The sequence below is a fragment of the Sphaeramia orbicularis genome, chromosome 2, assembly GCF_902148855.1.
Source record: "Sphaeramia orbicularis chromosome 2, fSphaOr1.1, whole genome shotgun sequence".
NCBI classification, from domain to species: Eukaryota; Metazoa; Chordata; class Actinopteri; order Kurtiformes; family Apogonidae; genus Sphaeramia; species Sphaeramia orbicularis.
The window spans coordinates 9,736,369-9,743,329 of NC_043958.1; positions in this window are offsets into that span (position 1 = coordinate 9,736,369).

A 6,961-nucleotide genomic window follows, 5' to 3' on the forward strand; every position below is an offset into this window, starting at 1 on the left:
TCAGCATTAGTTTTCACAACCAAAGCCCCAAAATTAAAGATAACATGACTTACCCGGTACAGAGAAGACATTCTCTGTAGATCTGTGTGTTTCTTTACCTCTAGAAGCAGCAAATCTACAAGTGTGGAAAATAAAACATTTCTTTACTTTCAGCACAATACACTGAAGTAAACATCCTACTTAAAACATGTGTGATTATTAAGATTTATTGTGACAAAATGTTTAGATAACAGTGACATTTAATATGAGGTAAAATCACTTCACCCTTCTCTCTGGAGACTCCTCTGACAGCTTGTCACAAAACCACAGAGGACATGAGGCTTTGCAACAAACAAGTCTGAATCTCATCCATCTAACGAACTGAAACTTCTTGAAAACCTTCAAAAACTTAATATGTGCGTCTGTCTAAAAGAGGAAATGTGGTTTTTGCCGGGAATCTCAGCATTGGAGTGAACCTACAATTTGTGGGGTTGGTGTAGTGGATGACACTGTTGCCTCCTAACCTAAAGGTTTTGGGTTCAAGCCCCAGAAACAAAAAAATAAAATAAAATTAAAGCTGATAAAATGACTTAGAAGATGTTCTCAATAGGTCTGTATGTTTCTTTATTTCTACAGGTGTACAAAATATACATGTCTTTATTTAATGAACATACACTGTGAAATGTGACAAAATGTTTAGATACTACATTAGACAATATATTGACACAGGGAGAAAATAAACGTTCAGTATGACATAAAAACAGGAGTTTGGAGCAGGAGGGCTTGCCGGGGGGGTGGGTGGGGGGGCATGGGACCTAATGTTTTAGCGTTGGGGCACCCTGGACTCATTTTAGGGACATACAGTACAATTAACAAATTTACTGCCATGTTGATCTGTCACTAGACTAGACAGAGAGTTTAGGTATGGAGAATGGGCAAGGATTTGACTGGTAAAGAAAAATGTGACACAGTTTGTACAGTTTTACAGATGTGCAATGCAAACAGGTTCATTGCAGCCATTGTTACCAAAATTTGTTTGTACTTCTTTTAATTAAAAAAAAGTAAAATAAAAAAAATTAAAAAAAACAAAACAAATTAAATTGTATTTCCTATTTTTATTTGGAAAAATACTGTCTCAGGGGGCAGTCTTGTTGAGTTTATTTGTATTATTCAGGCAAAAATCTACGTAATGTTTTAATTTGCACAACAAATTATTAAAGAAAGAGCAAAAAATATTGTTATAATGTTGATGTTTCTTCCAGGTAACGTTATAATTTCACCACTGTTACAATGTTGTTGGGCCTGGCGATTTTTTGTCCTCCAAAGGGGGGCCCCGAGAAAAACACTGAGAACCACTGGGTTAAATGAATGAAAACAACCTGTCTCACTTATATACCTATGTGTCAAAATACATTGCTGATGTTGCTCCATAATCTTACTATTAAACAGACTTATTGTAAATGACTTACATGTGTGAACTTCTCTTTGTGATGTCACCGCTCACAGCTATCGATGAGGACGCACCTACAAATATGATCGTATCGCATTAAAATAGGAGACAGTGATGATAAAGATCTATTGCGTACTATATACAGTAAGAATAAAAAGTATGTAAAACCTTTGAACTTTCAATTTTTTCTACTTGAATTGGTCTTAAAATATGATCTAAGCTGCATCTTTGTCATGAGCACAGACAATCTACTTGTTCTGTCATCATTCTGATCATTAAATACTATGAAACATCAGTACATGATAACATGAACCACACCAACACAAACCACAGATTGTTCATCACTCAAAGGCTCCATCCACTTCACAAATATGTAAAATTTCAGCTGTTTCTCAGCATAACTTGTCTCTGACAGAGGTGTGGAAGCCTGGAGGGGACAAAGCCCCCTCATCCAACTGATTTTCAGGGCTCAGGCTTTGCAAGTCTTGAACTGGTATCTCCCACTCCCGCTTGTGGAAGAGCCAAGGACGAAACCGCCACACTATCAAACACTGCCACACACTGGAGGCTCCTCTCTGACAGCGTTTCACACAACGACAGAGGACATGAGGCTCCACGACATACAAACCTTCTGACCTTTTTCTTCCAACTGTACATTTAATGAGCATACACTGTGTAATGGGACTGAATTTTTAGACGCTGAAGCACAAAAAACTGACAGAGGAAAACTAAATGTCATTGAATTAAAGGCTCAACTATGAGGTAAACACAAGGACTTGTACATAGAACAGGTGCAAATACTCACGTTATTGTGATGATCCAGTCACCCACCTCCTTCACTGTCTCTGTGGTGCTGCGTTCACTGACTACACCTGAAGTGGACAAGTAGATTTTAATTATGGAAAATGAGACATTGTTTCAAAAGCAGGTAACTGTATGTGCCATGTATTTGTGGACAGTATATCCTCCTGTCTATGTTAAATTTGCACATTTTTATATAAATAAAACATCATGTGCTCTGTAATGAACTGGCTCTGGCTCCTCTGACAGTCAAGGATTAAGCATTTGAATGAAATGAATGAATGAAAACAACAAATGAATGAATGAAAACAACACATCATATTAAAAGAGGAGACAGTCATGATAAAGACCTGTTGCGCACTACACACAGTAGGAATAAAAAGTATGTGGACCCTTTTTTGTCCTTGAATTGGTCATAAAATGTGATCTGACCTGCATCTATCTCACAAGTACAGACAATGTTGTGCTGAATTCTGCTCCCTGCCGAAAACAGCTCCCCCTTCCTAAGTCAGCCATGAAGAGGACAATGTGCACCAAATTCAGATATATTCATATATATATATATATATTTTGTGTGTTGTTTATCTAAGATTTAACTTGTTAAAGATGTATATGCCTTACAGTTTGCACATCATTTAATATTAAACAGATTATATAACAGATTACACTTGACATATTACCAATCAAGGATATTAAACTCATTTTATTTCAGGGGCCACATACTGACCAATATGATCTTAAGTGGTTCAAACAAGTCAAATACTGTCATAATAGCCTTTAAATAATGACATGATTCTCCTCTTTTTTTGTTGTAGAATGAAAAAACTAAAATTACACAATCAAAATATGTATATTTACAAATTATCCTTTCACAAAAAATATCAATAATCTCATCAACCACAAACTACCTGGAATTTCTTATGGAAAATGAGTATAATTTTAACAATATTAGGTATGTAATTAAATGTTTTGTGTATTTGTAGATCTGTTGCGATGTATAAGTTCTGATGCACATGTAAATGAGAAGCTGAGACATAACATTGTTAAAATTGCACACGTTGAAAAAAATTTTGAGTTATTATTCATAGGTTTGTTAAGTTATTATTTTACTGGTCCAGCCCTCCTGAGATCAAATTGGTCTGAATGTGACCCCTGAACTAAAATGAGTTTGACACCCCTGGGATCCAATCGTTTATTTCCAGAAATCTGCTTTAATTCGTTGTCTGAATTAAACATCAATGGGACTGTCACTAACAATACGAAAAGCATTTCCAGTTTTTGTTACCACTGCTTTTCTTCCCTCTATAAAACCAAATTTTGTCAAAATGCTATGACATCATTCTATTCCCTCTATCAGAACTATGACTGAAGCAGAGAAGTTGATGTGTGATTCTCCTGTCACCCAGCAGGAGGTGCTAGATGCTATCTCATCTCTTAAAAACAATAGGTCACCTGGGAATTTCAGTGAATTTCCTGACAGCATTGCAGAAGCAGAACTGCCTGCTACTTTGACCCGGGGATTACTTAATTTAATACCTAAACCAAAGACAGATTTACTTTTCATTGACAAGTGGAAGCCCATAGTCCTGTTTAATAATGATTGTAAAGTTTTTGCTTTAATTTTTGCTAAAAGATTTAAAAGAGTTTTTGGAGTCAGTTATCGATGAACATCAAACAGGATTTATGAGTAAAAGGAATATATTTAATAATATAAGGCTTGTTTTGGATCTTATTTGATTACAGAAGAAAGTTATATTTTGCTTTTGGACTTCTATAAGGCCTTTGATACGGTTGAGCATCCCTTTATTTTTTTTGTTGTCTTGAAAAATTTGGGTTTGGGAACTACTTCTGCAATGCTATGAAAACTCTTTCTACTAATGAAAATGCTTCTTTTAAGCTGAGCAATGGCAACAGCAACATTTCTTTACCTTCTGTTTCTTTTGACAGAAACAAAACAACAAAAAAGCCCAAAGTTTAGCTGCTTCTTAATATTATGTCACACAGAAAGTCAGCAAAGTAATCCAAACTCTAACTGTTGTCATTCTATAAACTTCATGTCATCGCGCATCATATTGTTTTATGTTAACTAAATTTTTAAATCATCTCCTTTTTAAATAGTTTTTCTAGTTGTAGACTCCTAAAGTCTTGAAGACTGCATTTTAACCCCTTCCAGTCTGATGCAAATAAATACTTCTTGATGTTGGTCTCAGTTTCTTTTCTGTGTGGCATGGTTCCCTTTAGCAAGTTGATATCAAAATCAAGAAGTTTGAGTGTTTTTTCTATGTTAAAGCAGCTTAAAGTTGCTCATTTCACTAATTGGACTTCAGGTTTGCCAACTCCTCACTCCAATTATCTGTTTGGAGTAATAATCCTAAGGGTTCACTCCGAATGTTTAACAGCTGTGTTCAACCACTACATGATACATTATACTTTTTGTGTGGTCTCAGGTTGAGAAGATGATGCTCGTCTGTACTTGTGACTTAGATGCAAATCAAATGGCAATTTATCACCAGTTTGTGCAGAAAACGAGGAAATATCAAAGGGTTCACATACGTTTTCTTGCCACTGTAGATGTAATTCTAGAGATGAAATCTACAAAAGTCGGATTTTTAAAAGAAACACAAAGACGTATTAAAACACCACAGGACATATTCAATTAAAATGTATCCAAAATATGCAAAATGATAAAAATGTATTTGCTTTTATATATATATATTGTGTGTGTGGAAATCATTGTGCAACACAGGTGTGATGGCATCAAACCAAAAACAATAGTGTCTGGAATACTGACTGTGGAAGGTTTGCTGTTTAGATTCACGTTGGTTCACGTCTGGATTACTCAAACGGCTAACATCAAAACAGTGCGTTACACTATCATTAACATTATTGGCAGCGATAGTTGTGTGACATTTGTGTTTGGTGACTTGTTTGGTGAGTTTATAAAAAATCCTGCAGCTCTAGTGCCATGCTTTAGGCAGCACTGGTGCATCCACGCCCCCGTTGCACAATATTTCTCATGAAATGTTTTGTTTTCCTGAGGGCAAACATGAGATCATGTCTGTTAACACAATGAACTAAAATGAGAGTTCATCACACGACGTGACTTTTAGTAAAGACTAAAACAGCTACAGATGGACTGGGGCAGATCACTGGTGTGAGGACAAGAACCTTCTAACGAACAGTGAAGGTTTTTCCCAAATCAATATTATATTCAGGGTGCTTGCTCTTTATCCAAACAGACATTTTCAAAACTGGCATTTTTTTCCCCAAAACCTTGACTTTATGTACTTTAATACTCGCGTGCCTACTTTTTTGGTTGAGACTGTACCTGTTGTGTGTAGTAGAAAAGTTAATCTTAATAAATGTATGAATGAATGCGTGCAAACTTAAACAGTAAGTTATGTTTTACTGAGAGAAACATTTTCAAAACATATGGCAATCACAAAAGTGCATGTATATCACACAAACAAGTTTCACCGCCCGGTTAGTGAAATCATTAGTGCAGTCAAACGATTATAATTTTTCATCAGGTTAATCACAGGGTTGCTGTGGATTAATTTCGATTAATCACAATTAAATATTCCTTTTTAATCTATATTAATCACCTTTCATTTTGCATGAGCAAACACAATCAAGAAAGAAGGGAATATATTTGCACTTTACGTGTTTGTCACAAGCTGGGCAATGCGTTAGCCAAAGTGCTAGCAGATTGCCCATCTAACGTATGCTTCGTGGCAATAATACTTTATGTTGCTCGACAGTTCCATCTTTGTTTTTTTGTCCTCATATTTCCATCCAGAGGGCCAACGTACTGTTTAGTATCTTCTATCTTTACGGGTTGAGTCTGCTGCCTGTCACTACTGGATCAACTGCATATTTGCACATGCATGACACTAACTCTACTTGGGCAAACTGCCTCAAATCTGTTTTTCATGTTTTCTTGCAATCTGTTTTAAGGACTTAAGTTGGATTACTTTGTTTTGTTGCATATTCAATATAAATTGAATCTAACTAATATGCTTTCCTTGTTTATTTCTTATTCTTAAGATTATGTGCCTTTGAGCATACTCTAAAATTCCACGATAAGACAAACTTTTTTTCATACTTTATTAAGACTTTCACACGTCTGCAAAACAGCGTTTCAAACATCCATACTTTTTAAGACTTGCCAGCCCTGTGCAAGCACCCTGTATATTATGTGTCTACTTCCTAGTGAATCACATTTTTAAGCCCTAAAAAAGTCCCAAATCTTGGGGCTCACATGGAATATAACAGCACAGGAGTCAAAAAAGTCAGTGGGAGTGGGCAGTTTTTACATATAAATATGCAGAACTACCTTTATTGCTGCAATAATCATATTTATTAGTGCTGCAAAATCTCCTGTTGTATATCAAAATGAACTCATGGAATTATAGCTATAACCTTATATTCTGGAGTGGACATTATCTATTTATTTGCTGTGATTATTATTATTATCGTTCATTTCCATCCTATATTGCCTATGGAGGGTTGTAAAAAAAAAAAATACAGATACAGCTGAGAAAAAGGAAAAGAAACTTATCGAACTGTATTTAAATCTATACATTGTATTGTACTGATAAAAAAAAAAAATCTAATAAAAACTACGTTAAAAAAAGCAGTTCTAACACAAATTATGGCATTAACTAAATAAAACACAACACAACAGAAGATGGGTGTCGTCAGTTTGGGACGGGACAGGATGGAGCAGGA